This window comes from Onthophagus taurus, chromosome 7 (genome assembly GCF_036711975.1).
Source record: "Onthophagus taurus isolate NC chromosome 7, IU_Otau_3.0, whole genome shotgun sequence".
In the NCBI taxonomy this organism is placed as follows: Eukaryota; Metazoa; Arthropoda; class Insecta; order Coleoptera; family Scarabaeidae; genus Onthophagus; species Onthophagus taurus.
This window is the reverse complement of record NC_091972.1, coordinates 8,790,356-8,807,629: the sequence shown is the minus strand read 5'-3', so window position 1 is coordinate 8,807,629 and position 17,274 is coordinate 8,790,356. Positions and strand designations below refer to the sequence as shown.

The window sequence follows — 17,274 nt, the reverse complement described above, 5'->3', positions numbered from 1 at the left end:
GCCCGCCCCGGTACACCAGTCAATCTATTCTGCAGATGGACGTTGTTGGTTGCATACGTACGTATTTACTACCTCTCTCGTAGGATCGTTTATGTCTCCCCGTACAAACACGCTACAATGTTCCTATGCAATCCAATGCTACGAGAGCTTGTATCAATAAATTCTTCAATTTGTTTCACTTGACGTCAGATTACTTCTCGTTTTAGACAACAATATTTTGTATATCTAATACGATGTTGATAGGTTTTAATTTAGTACAGGAAGAGTCATAGTCCTCGAAAACACTGGTTAGAGATGATTTTCGGTGTAATCTGGCACTTCTGGGTAACGCGTTCGCGTAAATTCAACGGGATTTCCAAGACGTCTCTGTATTAAAGCATCCAGCTGTGCGAGACGGTGAAAAGTGATCGTTATAAATGATAACGGCGGATGAGGGAGGCGCTTAATATGAAAAGTTTGGATTTTCCCTTCTAAAGAGTTTACCTAACCGTCTTTTTCTCGAGGAGAAGGGCAGGCGGCGTGCGCCATTTAATTTCATGGGTCGCCGGCCCTGAATACTGTTGCGACCGGGGAGAAGTGCCGACTTTCAAAAGAGGCTTAGCCCCGAGTGATGGCAGTCGTAATTCTCGCCCCGGCGAATATGAAACGCTTAAATCTCTACTGGGATTTTGTATATTTTACCTGACAACCCTAAAATATCTTCATTTAAAAGTCACACATGGGCTTATTTTATGAATGTAATTTAAATTACAAGTAAAATTAATTGTTTTATTAAATTTCTCTTTTTATAGCATAATCTTACACGTTTTCAATTTAAATTTCGCACGCAATAACAATATGGTCTTTCCTATCTCGTAGGCCATAAAACGTTTCTCGCGGTATCCCCCGAAGCCCGTTGCTATAGCCCTAATTTGCATACCCATAATCGCCACCGTGTTGCATGCTAATAATATCATCCTTTCTCTTCTTATTACTCCTGGCGTTATTGTTTTATTGTGCGATGCCGCGGTGCAATTACATAGATCCGGACTGCGATAGGGGGAGTCGCTTTCGTGCTTCCTCGCCAACCTCAAACCTAAGCCTCAACTCTATGAATTATTAATTTGACCGGGCGTATTTACATCTCTCCACTGCGTAAAAATATCTCTATGTGGAAGCAGGTTGTTTTTCCCTTCTCTATCTTGACAGGTTGTGTAGTGTTTTTATCATGGGAAATTATTTATCCGAGTTTTTCCCATTGGGAATTTCCTCATGATGTGTTATAGTTATAAGCATTTTATTATTGAAAATAAGAACAACATGTAAGGCCTGTTTTGGTTCAATAGTTCTACAGTTTCAAACAGTTCTGAAACTTTTTGCGCATACATTTAATATGCAATACGCAGAAAGATTCAGAACTACACAACTCTTGAACCATAATGTGAACAACGTGTTAATGGTGTTGCCTATATGCGCCGGGTCAAAAGATAAATTTATGGCGGCAATTTAAATGCCAGACGCAACGTGTGCGATCGTTCGCCCTTTTGCATTTAAAATTTATTGACGCTGGGTAATTTATCTTCCGCGAGTTATTTTCGCGCCCCCGTTTTGACTCGTTGTTGTTGTTGATAATCATTATATGCGAAGGGCGCTGGTTTTTCTCGTTTTACTCGCTTTTTGGGTGATTTGTTGCGACGCAATTACTATAATTTAACAGCGTCCATTAAGAGCGAAAGCCCATTAGTGACCGATTTGGTGTTTTGCTGTTAGCAGGTTCGAATGACGATGCTGCCGTTGCCAAGTGGTGACCTTGCTTCTTGTAGGGAAGAGAGAACTTGTGTGACGAACAGGTTTCCCTCATTTTTCAGACAGGTTACTTACCTCTTTTTTGAATTCCTACTTGTCGTCGACAATCTACTCGGTTCGTTTTACCATCGTACTCACGTGGTAACATGGTTGCATACTCGATGGGATTAACCAGGCCGTTGTGGCAGTTTGAGATTTTTCTCTTTCAATCAATATAAGTTAACTTAATAGATTAAATCTTTGATTTATCGCGTTGAAAACGTCGGTTAAAGCTCGTAAAATGCCCGTACCACCATGGAAGGTGGTGTCCAGTCCATTGCGGCAATTGTTTCCTCAAAGGTCGTAAATCCCTTGGGATTTATGGGTACTTCCTCGGGGGTTCGGGGCAATCGGTGCAAGTCACGGCTTATCGGCGAATTTAGCGCGAACAAAAGACATACGAAGTGCCGGTTGGCGGTCGCCGGCGTAGACCACCGGAAGTCGACCGGTCGTGAATTATGTCGTCATAGATCTTCGGCGTCGCGACGCACGATAATGATATTGGGCGTGGGGACCGGCCCCAACAACGTCCACCGACGCTATCCTCCGGGGCTCTGGACACGTGATATCTGGTAAAATATGGACAGAGTCCGGTTCGTACCCCGTTCTAATGGCCCGGAGCTTATCCGATTAGACTAATAGTTAATTTCAGATTAGCTTTTGCCAAAGGGGATTTTTTTATCAACGACTCTGCGTTTACTGGGATTGATAAGGGTTGATTGGGTCTGCGATTAATTTGTCAAAACGTCGTTTTCTAAAGCTGCCCAATTGCGTACTTGGTAGCCTACCCATAACATTACCGCCATAACATATAATGTCGGCCTCTCAACCTGCATTAATCATAAATTTTAATATTACGCCCGCAGGATAAATAGTACGATAATTCATTCGATGACGTCAACTTGTCCCGGCAGCGTAGAAAGTCGAGGTTGGCTTCCGCGTTCGCATTAATACCCAGATAACAATAGACAATGCGCTTAGCAATTGGCATCGTCAACGTCTATTGTCTCAATATGTACCTTGGGTACTACTGGTTTGAGCGCAGGTAAACCCTAAGAATTTACGATATCTCAATGTTCTCGAATACCGAACCACGCAGAATCACGGCATTGTTCTTTAAACAAGAACGATAAATTAACCGTTTTTACTACAATAAACGTCGTAGTCGTTTTACTCTTTGAACTACCGCCATTCTTCATATTATTATAAATGGGGCAGTTAAAACTAGCTCTTGTTCCTCATTGCGTCTTTACAGACCACAGGATTTCCTGTACTACACCCATCATATGTAACAGTTTAAGTGTTCTTTGATGACTTATAAAATTTTAAATCAATTTTGAACAGACTGTACTCTTAAAATTTATGCAAACCCTCCCTTTCGCTTCTGTTCAAAATAATCCACTAATCTCATTTAAAATAGCGATGATCTGTATTTAATTGGAACCCGGGAAACTTTAATCGGCACCGCAACGAAATCCAGACCGGAAGTGTGATTAAGTTTTCATTACCCTGCGTCGTTTCCAAATGGCCGTCCCAAAACCACTGGAATCCGTAACTTACCGCAAGGTTTCCGTCCTCTGTAGCCGTTTAGTAGCCATTTTAATCTTTCTCGCAATAAGCATCATTAAAAGAACTAACCGGATCGCCTCCGCGCCACGGAAATAATTCTCTAATTGGCCAATTGGAACAGAGGGCGCTGCCGTATAAGCTGCCATCTATGGCGTTTTGCGTAAATAATCTTTCCATAATGACACCTGTCGTTCGCAGTCGCCTCTACCGTTAGCCTACGTCGTTATTACCGATTCAATCGTCGACAGGACAAGAAACCGTTCTCGGTGAAGGATGCAAAAAAGGGTTTGAGACAAGATCGTAAACCACGAAAATTTTCCAAAAAATCATCTACACATAACGAGAGTATTTTCCGTTACCTCATCAACGGCATAATGTTCTCGGTTGAGTTGGTAATTAACCGCAACTGTTCGAGAGCCTTTGAGATTCTAATAATTACGTCACGCATACTCTCATTTGTTAAAGTCAAGTTTATGATTTTTAATTTTGGCCCAAATTTAAACACTTTACATTACAATGATTGTAACATTCTGTATGTTAATGTGAGAATCGAATGTTGCAGTAGACAATTGCTTTTACGCTTGATTTCCTCTATGACGTTGTTTTTTTTTACTCAAATCAAGTTAATGCTTAGTACCGCAACGTCTCCTCGATTATTGCGGTCCACTAATACGTATTATCTATAACGGAGTAAGATGTTATGTGCTGATCGCTCTCTCAGTATAACTGAATTTAATATTAATAGAAGTGACTGAGTACCTACGCTCAACTGACTCAAGATTCAACGGTGAAATATATTTTTGCTTTAACATAGATCTGCAATAACGATCAAGACAATAAATTTTAATATTGTACTTGTTTTCTGAATATTTCAAGTAGTAAATCGCAAGATATGCGTGGATAAGAATACATAAACGAGATGAAAACAAATCGTCGATTTTGTTCACGTAAACGTCAATCGAAAGGCACAGTGTGCAGGAAATGGAGTTTGTATATTATGGTCGAGGTCAGTCAATGTCGCGTCGTCGTGCGTCGGGTGGATTGCAACTCAAACAGCAGTAAACCCAACATGGCACACAGTTTACCCGGCGATTTCTCAAATCCCCGCCATACCATCATCTCGTGCCGTTTGTTCTTGGTCCCTCCCCCGATTTAATTCTAGTTTACGGTCGCTCGTAAAAGACCAACGACGACGACCCGCTATGATGGACCCACCATAAACTACGTATACGTCCGCTATAAGTCGGTCGGATACCATTGCGCGTTAATAAGGCCGTTATTAAATTTAGCGGTGTCGTGGGGGTCTGAACAACTAAACCGGACCCACACACGCGGAATACTAACGACATACAGTGTTCATATAACTGAGCGGATTTACAGTCAACCATAATCCTCAAACATAACATCCATATACGATATCAAACGTATTAACATCGTTTAAGTATGTTGCTCATTATCATATAAGGTATATATGGAGTGAATTCCATATCTCATTGCAATTATATAGTAGATTTTTTCCGTGGAATGCAATATTTAGCATAAATTATTATACAGTTTATCTTAATAAACTAGCCCATAAACACCTACTGCCCCGCTAGATAGGTGGTATTATCATTAATTCTCCTACTCTCCAAGTCCATTCATTAGTATTTTTAAACTCACTATGCAATAATAGATGTAGTTTTATTTGAAAAACCTTAAACTGCGTTCGGGTGAACCAAAAAGGAAATGGCACGAAAGCTATTTTACCACGCAGTAAAATAATTGGAAACGAGCTAAATCGCAACCCAACACAAAAGATTTTGCTACTATGGAAGCGGTTAGTAACTGGCCGTTTCCGAGATTTCTCGCCAGAGCGAAACTGGCGATTACCGAATGACCGTCGAGCGCGAGATGCCATCGCCATGTTGTGTCGCACCCGAAGCTCTGACTTTAGCTTCTTTCACGCAAACAATGCGCGCGTTAATTTTTAATTAGGATTGTCAGCGCATCTCATAGATTAGTGAAGAAATTCAACCTGAAAAAATGGATGTAGGTACAGTACAACCAAAAGTGTGATGTATGAACAATTTTTGATTTGCACTTTAAACTGTTTGAATGCACACAAATCGGACAGCTCTCCACACCGTTGCGTTACCAAGAACGGTGAATCTAAGAGTACTACCACATCACTGGAACAGCTCGAAGACCCGTTCGTGACGTCACGGATGGGTAGGCAACTACTATTTCACACTTTGAATAGACCTAGAACTAGAAACATTCGGTTTTAGCCGTCTTTAGAACTAGAAAGTTTCGAGTTTAGCTAAACCCAAATATTTCTAGTTCTAGGTCTAGTGTTAGTTTTAGTTTTATTTCAAGGAAAAATATAGTTCAATAAAAAATATACAACAATCTAGCATTGAATAACAATTAAAACTAGTGCTAACACTAACTCTAGAATTAACACTACACCTAGAACTAGAAACATTCGGGTTTAGCCGTGCGTCACCTAAGACGGCTTTTAGGTGACGCACGGCTAAACCCGAATGTTTCTAGTTCTAGGCCTAGTGTTAGTTCTACTTTTAGTTCAATAAAAATGTACAACAATCTAACACTGTCCTTGATTTATATATCATATATACAACTCGGGGAATACCCTAAGTTAGTGAGTGCTAACATTTATATTTAAATATGCTGATGTATTAAATAGATAACATTAATACTATGACTTAAAAATATGTTGTCCGTTATATTGAGGTTATATGTGTATATCTGATATTATTAAGTTACGTTTCATGATCTTTCTTTATAGAATCACAAAATTTTTTGGTCCGAAAGAAAGTTAAGCTTACGTGCCAATAGGCTATTATCGAGATATACCGATGTATATTTCACAAAACCATTGGTATGGACAATTACAGCTTTGTGTTGGAAGACTGGAAGAGATCAATACAAGATATAGTTTTCATGGCAATATTCCAAACGCCTACCTTTTCGCTTGGGCCCAATTAAACACGAATTATGCCCAGCAACTTGCAAGATAAAGGCGTTCGCGCCGAGCTTGTTTAACTTTCACGCGTCGTAACAACGATTTCACTTCTGTATCGATTTCGCCCGGCTTAAAGCATTTATATTCTCGCCAAGGTGAGTTTTATCGAGAATCTGCGTAATTTTATCAATTTATTCATTTTCAAAATTTTTTGAATGTTTGGTGACCACACCGTGTGTTGTAAAGAAACATCGCAATCAAATACGAATAATGACGTTTTAATGAGATTTTTCCTTCAACCATTGTTGATACGGTCGTTAAGGATTCCCGTCGTGGACATATTCATTCTTGGAATTTCGTTCTCGGTCGGCGGAACGGGGCAGATCACAGGTGGCTCTCTGGGGATTTTATTTATTGGAGGTGGTTCCCTCGCCTCTCTCACGGAATGCGCTTCTGATTTCTTAATCGAGGTACGTCCTCGAGCATCTGAATAACGCCATGTTCTGTCGACACACTCTACATACATACTTTGTTCTGTTAGTTTACTTAGCATTAACTTTTAAATCTTGCAAATCAGTCGGATGACTTTCTTTTATAGGGAAAGTTAATTACACCCAATACTGTCTTGCTAACCGGAAAAATAACAACATTCTTGTTTAGGGGGTTGAGAGTAAATCGGGCGGTTCGCATTACCTCGTCCTTCATCTTAGATAAGAACACCGAACGAGATAACATCTTCTCATTTCAGCTTTAGCTAATCGAAGTTCGCAATCTTCCATCTCAAGGAAGACCTCGTCTTTGGCCTCGAGGAAAATGAGAGATACAACAAAGTTACATTTAACGATAGTAACAAAAAAGAATCATAACTTCTTGTAACTATACTAGTACAACGCTAACTGTAACTCTCACGTCTTATAACGATTTATGTCTCCATCGATAATACTGACACTATTTCAAGTTATAAAAACGTCATCAATTTTTAATTAGTTTTCGTTTTAGTATTGCCGTAGTAGAAACATATCTATTACACGCAACATCGAAAACTTTATTATACGATGTCTCAATAACTATAAATTGCCACAAGGATGACTAGATTGTTTAGTTTTGTTACTAAGAATTGCGCCATCCTTAAAAGAACAAGGAGGATACGATACAAACAACCTTCATTGGAACTTAAAGGTGTGTTAAGTACAAGCCTTATACGTAATTACTACTGAGTATTGTAAGCTCGAGATAATGGCATAGCATGTTACGCAGTTACTTTTGGTGGCGATTTAAAATTCTTTATACCTCCTTTTTTGCTTTATAAAACTACAACTCTCCCCTCGTTCATATTGTTTCCTTGTTACGTCGTTTTAAGAGGAATTTTTCAATAACCATAAATTGTTCTAACAAATTTATGATTAAAACAATAAAATTTCCATTGAAATAACATGGTGTATATTCTTACCCAAGATTTTCTTTTACGAGAAAATTAGATTTATGCTTTTAGCATCGACCGTCGTTAATGAACAGGAAATCTCTTGTAATTGCACGGCGTCGTATTAAAGAAATGAGCGGCGGCCCACGGCGGCAACGAAACGGTTAGTTTATTCAAGAGCCGCACTGGTAATTATTTTTAATTGTTACAGATTGCCGCAGTTCGTCTCTAAACGTTTTAGATATTAACGTTATCCCAAACAGTTTACGTAATAATGTTTACTTTGTCTAATTTGAACCAGTAAAAGAACAAAAAAACGTTTGGTTAACGTGAAACGTTTTAATTCAATTTACCCAATTGCGGTCGAAATGCAAAACAGGTCGATCTAATAGATTTCTTCATCTCAACGTTAATCGATTCTTTTCGCAGTAGAACATCAGGTTTCTTTTACTTGATGATGTTCCTGTTTCGTCGTCTATAAACGGAGTTGTTTTTAGTATCTTAGGGACTCCATTTACGCCTCGCCTTCTACAAAACTAACAACACAAAAAGAACTGGGCTCGTTTAAAATCTATTCGCGCAGGCATGCGAAGATTCAATTAATTATCGCTCTTTTGCCCTACGTCTTTAGATCTTTTCTTGTCTCTCTCCGACACGACAGTACTAAAAGATCTCTATACTGGTCGTTTCGTAAGCCTTACCGTTAGTTTGAGACTTGTAATCCGTGTAAATCGGATCGTTAAATTTAAACTAAGTTTAAATTAACTCTCTTGGTTAATGTTAAACAAAAATGTCTTAGGCTTTAAATTGAAGACATCCTGGATTCGACGACTTTCTCTAGTATTATTATTGGTGCGGTTGAGATAAAACTGGCGTTTCAGCAAAAATAATGAATCATTTCTTTTAGTAGTCGATTCTTCTTTGGGTTCGTTATCCGAGGTAGTGTAGAATATAAAACCGGTAGTAGAACCATTCACAATGCACAATAGAAACCATCTTGATGATTATAAATCGCTCGCGGTACGTCTGAGTTCGTGATCTCGCGATTTGTAGGCATCAATAAGACTCTTATTGTGGTCCAGCGACGTGACCACTATTTATTCAGACATTAAAACCGTGATAATTAGATAATTAATATATCCATAGTGATATTTATAAAGGAATTTAAAAGATAAACTTTGAAGAGTATGTTATATAGGTAACCAATAACTGTTTCTAATTTTTTTTTTAATTCCTTGAAGTTTCTGTAAAATCGAATATCCACCTGCCTATGTTATTATGATGGAATCCTTGAAACGAGTCCCCGTTAACGGTTCGGAACAGTTCTTAAATTGACGCCGTCTCGTCCTCGGGCATTAGATTGCGTGCTACAAATTGGCCCCCGACTTTATACCTGTTGCACGCCGAAGTCTATGTAAATGAAACTGGCAGTCGAGACTCGGCTTCACAAAAACATCAAAAAAGGACCCTGTTATTATAGTCGTCCGCCCATCCTTTGCCGATATCCATAGAACGAAACCATAGTGTAATTCTATATCGATGAAATTTATTCTAATGAAAAAAACCATCTCTTTAAAGAAAATGATTGGCCAATGAGTGTTGGCATCTACCTGAAGAATTAGCTTTTTTATAGACACTTCAATAGTTAAAGAGATAAATACTTCAATCACTTTTTCCTGCTATGTTATTGACAATGGTAAAGTGCATAATATTATGCGGGCACTGCCCTTCAATCCAATCTAAAATATAATACTTCTATGTGCTTGGGTAGTAACTACAACCAAAACGTGATTAAGTGGTCGATAACTGAAACACCAAAGGACATGAGGGATAGATTGTAAAAACATTGAATTGAGATTTAAAATGCTATATCATGGTACAACATTAACAAGCTGCTACTTCATATTTTGACAATGCTGTCTAATTTTTTCTTTTTTTTTTTGTGTATATAAACCATATTTTCAGGAGTAATAGTATCAGATTTTATATTCATAATAATAACATGTGTCCGAAGTCTCTTGAAAGATTCTGTACCTGCTACAAATTTTCAAATTGATACAAATCACGAAGGAAGCAAATTTGATTTGATGAACAATAAATTATTCTCGGAGCTCGTTAAAATTAATTCCTGCATTTCTGGAGCGACAGTTTTCTAACAAAACTTTTAAAAAATCGTGTTATGTCATTAGTCCATTTATGTTAGGGACTGAGTGAGACGTGATTTAAATGAACCATAGCTCATACTATCAAGAAAACTGGAAATTATCATGTTTCTATAAATGTTTTTGACTCAAGTATTAGTTCTCAATGGCGAAGTATTTACTAAAGTATTTGTGGAGACAGGTGGCGCGCCTAAAAATTTTTGACAAATTTCTTATAGCTTGATCTACAGTTTCCATTTCCAGGTCCCTATGGAGGTCGCTGTTCTTAATGTACCAAGATGGGTCAACAATATTTCTTGACACTTTATTCCAAAATTCTTTGAATTATAGCTATGTTACTTTATCCAGCGCTGACCCATATTTGGATACTATTTGTTCATATGGGTTTTAATATCTTATCTAGCAACAGCATATTACATATAGTTTATTGTTTACATCATGTAAGATTCGAGGTATTCCCAGTTTAGCTGTTAACATAGTACGCATAGAGCGACACGAGCCAGAACAATTCTATATCCTACCTGGTTTTTTGAATTCTCCATGTTGGTACAACGTTTAATTTAATGTCTGCACTTTCTGTAAACATATTAAATACATAGTTATAAAAAAATATTTTCGGCAACTAAACTTTTCCCAATAAGCTCAATAAATATTAAGATCCAAATGGTTCTTAGTAGTTTGAGGGTTCCTTGAGGCTTCTTTTTTTTTCTATCTTTTTCATATGGATGAGTATTTCGATACGCGTTGTGGCGATGCGCCCCTTCATCGGGCATAAATTAAGTTAATGGCCGCGCTATTATTAAACGTTAATTCGGAGACCGATGCCAGTGGCTAATGGGCGGTAGATTATGGATCGCGGTGGCCGGGGGCCGATCGAATCGTCCGCGGCCGCCTCCGATGCTGCTGCTACGCGTTACCGCCACCGGCTTTAAACCCCCTCTCTTAGGAGACCGGCTGCACTAATTAATTCGGCTCTCGGCGTTTGACGGACGCGCATTTATATGGCTCGTTAACCCAAGGGTAAATAAAATGAAAAATAACCCGGTAAACGCGTGAGCCCGCTATTACAGCAACTCTAGGCATACGATGGTTAGGTTCAGAAGACTGTATTTTCTAAGACGTAGTAAACAGCCCGAAGAGAACTTGTCGCCGGCTCGGTGGTTCTAATGGATTACGTACTCCAATGACTTTTATTGCGTACCGAGAAGGTCTAATATACGGTTAAAACAAAAGATAACAACGGAAGATAGTGAAAATGTTACAGTGACAGGTTGAAACATAATCTTATGACTTAAGTCTTAAATTTAATTTAAAAAAAATTATTGATTTTAATCCAAACAACAACATGAGCTTAAACTCATCATAGAACTCTATCATAGTGTAAACATAAACTCTGTGAATGTTTATAAATACAATACACGACGTGTGTTAAACAGTATATATCTCTATTATATAACTTTACGGGATTTTCTTTACTACAGTTATTATTAATTTCTATCTTGTTGACGTTTAAAGATAAACACTGAGTAAACTAATGGCACCACTTTGCCCACAACATCATTTTGTGCTGTTGCCTATAGGCTATAGTTGACGAAGGCAATTTTTGAAACAATCCTTCGTGGCCTAACTGTAATAGATCTATAAAGATCGATCGGTCACGGAGCGCGTGCATTATAAGTGGGAGGCTGTCGCTGTCCAAATCCATATAAATCCTTATAATTTGTTCCCAGACGCGAAAACCGACCTTATAACGACGTCGACATCTGCCGCGATATCAAAATCGCGTAAATCAAACGTTCGCGATGCATCAATTAGGTTTCGATCGATATTCTCGATTGAAACCGTACCGTTTCATCGATTACAAATAAGTTCCAGTCCAGTTACGACGTCCACTGTTTACGGTATTACACTTATACAGTTGGTTTAGTAATGTTTTGATGACTTAGAGGAAAATATGTGAAAAACATTATTTTAATCAAATATTATTGTTGCACTTACCGCTTACCGTTAATCTTTGTATACGTTTAAATTTCAAGATAAAACATGACGGGGAAATTTATGTTTGACATTTGACAGCAAACACAGCAAAATAGGTCGGTAATGTAGGAAACGCTGGCGTTATTTGATGGGGTTAGTTATTTACTTACATATAGATGGAAAATGATCAACGCCAATTAATTAATAATAATAAACAATTACACACTGTTAAATTTGATTATAAACCGTTGCTTTGAAATTTATTTTGACATTTGACTAAAAGTCGGTAATGTAGAATAGCTAGAATAGTAATAAAATATGAAGCAGTTTCGATAAGCGCAAAATTGAAACAATTTAAAAATATTAAGTCTTATTTTCTTTTATATATTCGATGTAATTATAATTTCTATCTTATTTTTTGGTCAATGGATCATTGATATTCAATAATTTAAATTTAAATATTCTAAGTATTTTATGGATAAGAATCCGTTGAAGACACGCAAAGAAAGCTTAACTTTAACGATTTATAGTATTAAACCTTATCTAAATGTCTCTTAAACTCATTAATAGTGAATTAAATGTGAAAACCACTGATTATAATTTTGAAAACATCAATTAAAATCGAAAACTCGATCGTTTCTTGTACCTCTTCTTGTAATACACGCACCGTGTAGATATCAATAGGCTTGGATATAAGAGGTGCGGTGTTGGTAAACCAACCTGTGCGGACGAAACCGACTTGGTACGAGAGTTCGACCGCGGCCGGCGTCGTCATCGTAGTCCTCTTGAGGTGGTACACCGGGGGGCGAAACGAACCAAACGAACCGAACCGGAGGAGTCAGTCAGTCCATCGGCGAGCCTCGAAGAGAGCTCGAGATACTCGACGCCATTCTCGGACGTTCAATTTATACGCAAGATCGCGAATCGCGTTGATTCGTTCGTTGCCTAGTTCTTCGCGTGATTTACCAATTTCGCAAAGAGATACCCTCGAGGCTTTTCGTGACGAACACGTCCCTCCAGTTGAGCCCCCGGTTTTGCGTAAACCGAGAAGTGCCATAGATGTCAAATTTGTTTAGCTTTTCGTATATTTTCAAAGGAATTTAATAAAAATATAAAAAAAATTGTGATTGATAATAAATTATTTGTGTTAATTTGAGTGTTTCTTTAGAGTGATTTCATTTGAGTGTGTGAGTGATTCAAATTAATAAAATAAGAGTGTTTTAAATAGATGGAAGTAATGTTTTAATCGATTAGAATGAAAATTTCTTTTCAAAGATTTTTATAAACAATTTTATAAAGTTGCAAAATGAGATAAAAAGAAAACAAATAGTACTTGTAGTGTGGTATGCGGTTGATTACATACATCATTAACGCGACTAACGTTTCCGTCCCGCCAGTTACATACTTAAGTCTGATAATACAGGAAGCTTAGACAGTTACACAAAAACTCATCCCACATTATTTTAATTGAAATGTAAGGGGATGTCTTTAAATAAATACAATTAGAGCGAAAATTAATAAGTAAAAAATATCGTGAAATGATGATTTGGGATACTTGCGCTAGCTTTTCTGTATAATGCCGCGAGATTTAAATGCTTTTTTCTGATTTTATACATTTTTTAGTTTAATTTCTTACAATAATTACGTTTTAATTCCTATCAATAAAGGGAAATGATTTTTTACAGTGATCCCATGTTGCACTACTACTAAATATTTATGCAGAAATATTTGCCACAAAATTTTATTTCATTCTAAAGTTTTCCAAAAGTTTCTATGCAATCTCTATGTTCGGTATAAGACATAAACTATTAGTAATATTGCTTACAACGTAGTGAAGAACTAAGCTCTTTAAAATATTCGAGTAACATTCACTGCATCTTTTCTGCCATGATTACTTTGTTTGATGGTCATTATCATCATCTCTATCATCAGTGTTTATTTTTGCAGAAGTTTAATTAAAATCAACATCATATATTCTTCATAATCACATTCAACCATTTTAGCTTGATTTATGATACTATTGATGTTACATTTTCGGAAACTGCTAAAGTCATTATTTCATCAACTTCGTTTCTTATACTACTTTCGTTAGTTTTCAAAACTACCCAATGCCTGTAGTATTAAGCTATGTTGCATTTTATGTAGGACAGTGCATAGTAGTTTCGTAACTATGGTTATTGCATTCATATCCCGGTATTTATTATCATTCTATTGGGTTGAATCATTTTTGAATCATATTTGCTGCTTTATATGGACTTCCAAGTTCGATATCCACAAATGTCAAACTATGTATATTTCAAAGATTTTTCGTTAAAATCATACTCGTGACCCTTTTGAATATAATATATGTATGTCTCAGGATCCAAAGGCATCTTGTTATCGTACAACTAAAGTTTCCTCTAGTTATTGCTCCTCGAATGTCTCTAGCTGTCCCAGATACATATATTTTTGTACATATTGGATACAATTGGTCATAACTTCAGTTTTGCATAATTTTGTTGTATTTGTTTCTTTAATGTCCAAACATAAAACAAACATAATTAAATTTTGTTATAAGCACCGTTTGTGTTATTTCAAACGTAATTTAATTTACATGTTATAAGTGCAGTTGTAAAATATATAATATATGCTTCTTTACCCGGAGAAAAATTTCATACCGTTAAGGCCGTTCCATTAATTCATTAGAACTCGATTGTTGACCGTATTAAGTCAAGTTATCTATTATTCTTCTCATAATAATGAGGTCATATCTTGTTCCATATTGCTTCCAACATATAAATGTACAAGTATCAAATCATAACAAATTGTGAAAAATCAAAATATTTCTATTAGTGTCAAAACTTCAACCAATTAACTCTTTTGTAAATCTTTTGAAATTTATTTAAATACTTTTGAGCCTCCAGGATTTATCGCAATATTTTTTGTGTAAATACCACCTTTAAGCGTGTATTAACCGCTAAGTATTTTTTGCTTATTGGATTCATACTTAAGTATGAATCAGGACCAATGCCCGATTTGAGATGTCGTACTTAACCATAACCGTAGTGTTAATCATAACCATAACTGTAAAGAATTTAAGAATTTACGACCATCCGTTCAAGTAACGTTATTAAAGTTTTTAAGCTAAAAAATACAGCTAATAAAATAAATATCATATATGTATTCAATGTCTAACTAAGGGAAACGAGGGATGATACCATCAGGTGTTATTTGGTACTCCCCGTTTGTATTCCTTATTGTATATTAGAGTGCAGTGCCAACTACTTTCAATCAAATCATTTTCTTCTTATAACACTTTATTTCTATCTACATGTTAATTATGTAGAAAAAGTTTATATCTCTTGAACTTTTAATGATACTTGTAACCATTCGTATTCTGAAACGGCATTAACATTAGATGTCTAAGTCATAATCACATCCATAAAATTACGAGTATGTGTATAAAATAGTTGTATTTCATTAACGACATGCGATCTAATCAATGATAATTTTGTGGTTAAGCTTACAGCTTCTTCTACGCCAATTTCTAACCATCACTCTAAATTTTAAATAATATCTTTTTAAATATTAATTAGTGCAATTTTCTGGACTGTTTATTTTGCCATCTTCAAATGATTAAATGTTATAATGGTTTAAATGGTTAAATATTTTGTCAGTAAACCTTATGTTATGGGTCGTTGTCTTAGTAGAAACGCCAGTCGCTTGCAAGAGATAGTTTACTCGCGCTTTGAGAAAAATTAGTTTGTAAAATATCTAGGTTACGCATTCTTAACCGTTGTTTCCTCTATCATAAATTCTATAGATATAGCTCCCTTTTCTTTCTCCTACGTATGACTTGACGACTGATTTTAAAACATTAAATTTATTGTCCTCGGTAAACAAATCGATTTTCTAGGAAGAAGCGTTTGCGTTTCTACCATTTAAATCTATTTTATGAAGCACAGCCATAATGGTTAACGAACTGGTCTTTTTTCCTATCTCATTTACAGCAATAATGGCTATCTACTTATGTAAAAATAGTGTTATGAGCAATCTTTCGATGTAATCTTATACCTATCTCTTAGAACGAAGTAAATTATCAAAAATTTTGATGTATTATAACTTCGATGTAAATGAAATAATAGATCAGAATATGTAAATACATAGTTTGCTACTCAAAACACAATTCATACAAAGTGAATTCCTAGCTCTGAATAATTGTATCCTGTATATGTAGTTTGGAGAGTGTCACATAATCTTAATGCATGACACATGTGACACATCATGAGTCATCGAACCAAGCCGTATATCACCAAGTTGATACACTTGTTCGGCAACTCTAAAAAGGATCCAATATCATCGACACGTGTTAAAGATTTTATTGCTGATTGGAACGTATTGAAGTTTGGCACGTTATTCGCCACGATGATACGCATCGAAGTTCAGGCCGTCAACAAACGGTACGCAACACCGTTATGTCACGGTGGTTTGTCACAAATCTGAACTCATCTTTAGATAGGTTTTCCATCTTTGCTAAAGTATTAATTTGATTTGAATAAAGTTAGTTTAAAAATTGACATAAAACATAATTATACTTTAATAACTTTTATTACACGATAACTCTTACAAGAACTAGATCTCCAAAATTATTGCCATCTGAGTTACATGTTTTGTAACATTACACAATAAGCCAGATAGATCACAAAACTATCCAAGAGTATTAATGTCAGTACTAATTGCGTGTGCATGTAATAACAGTTTTAATTTTCTCTTTAATCTAAATATTGATACCAAAATAGTTCTCGCAAAAATAATTTTTTAGTATTCTATATTTCAATCATCATTAACATCATTATTACACATCCGCCATAGTTTGGTTAAATTAATATCACACGTCAAACACATCCTTTGCGCAGATTTACTACTGCAATAATGGCTCACTGTAGATCTTCACGATTTAATAAACAACTTTTTTTTTCTTTCTCGACGTGGTATTTGTTGTTCCATCTCTCATCTCATGGGGTAATTACCCATTACCTTTTAATTTCTGTAATACTCTAACACACTAAATGCGTGTTTACTAACAGGAACTAATAGTCCCTTTGAACTTTTGACCATGTCTTTAATTGTTATGGGTTTTTCACCAATGTTAAGTCGCTTTCTGTATCCACTTTGGTAGCTTTATTATCACCACAACTTACCTTGTAGCCATTATTTTGTAGAATACCAGTACATACTATGCCATTGATTATTTTCTATTTTGATTCATCATCACTTTGAGACCAGTCCAAAAATTTCTTTTCATTCAAGATATTTTTTTCAAGAAAACCTAATTACTATAGTGTCCAAATTTGGTTTTGAGTAACTGTACATAA

At 36.2% G+C, this 17,274-nt stretch overlaps 2 protein-coding genes across 4 annotated transcripts in view; one reads left to right on the top strand and one right to left on the bottom strand.

Annotated features, from left to right (window-relative positions):
* Positions 1–12,018, bottom strand: part of LOC111424612 (cytosolic beta-glucosidase-like) — a 66,035-nt gene extending 54,017 nt beyond the window's left edge. For both annotated transcript variants that reach the window (XM_071198238.1, XM_071198239.1), the window contains exon 1: positions 11,949–12,018. The gene's annotated coding sequence lies outside the window, so the exon portion shown is untranslated. The remainder of the gene's footprint in view (positions 1–11,948) is intronic.
* The window catches only part of LOC111424610 (protein espinas-like), a 65,291-nt gene that overhangs the window by 12,773 nt on the left and 35,244 nt on the right, over positions 1–17,274 (top strand). The window contains exon 1 of one of the 2 annotated variants that reach the window (XM_023058220.2): positions 12,766–13,107. The exons of the other annotated variant lie outside the window; for it this stretch is intronic. The gene's annotated coding sequence lies outside the window, so the exon portion shown is untranslated. Of the gene's footprint in view, positions 1–12,765; positions 13,108–17,274 lie in introns of those variants that run through there. 2 annotated transcript variants of the gene reach the window in all.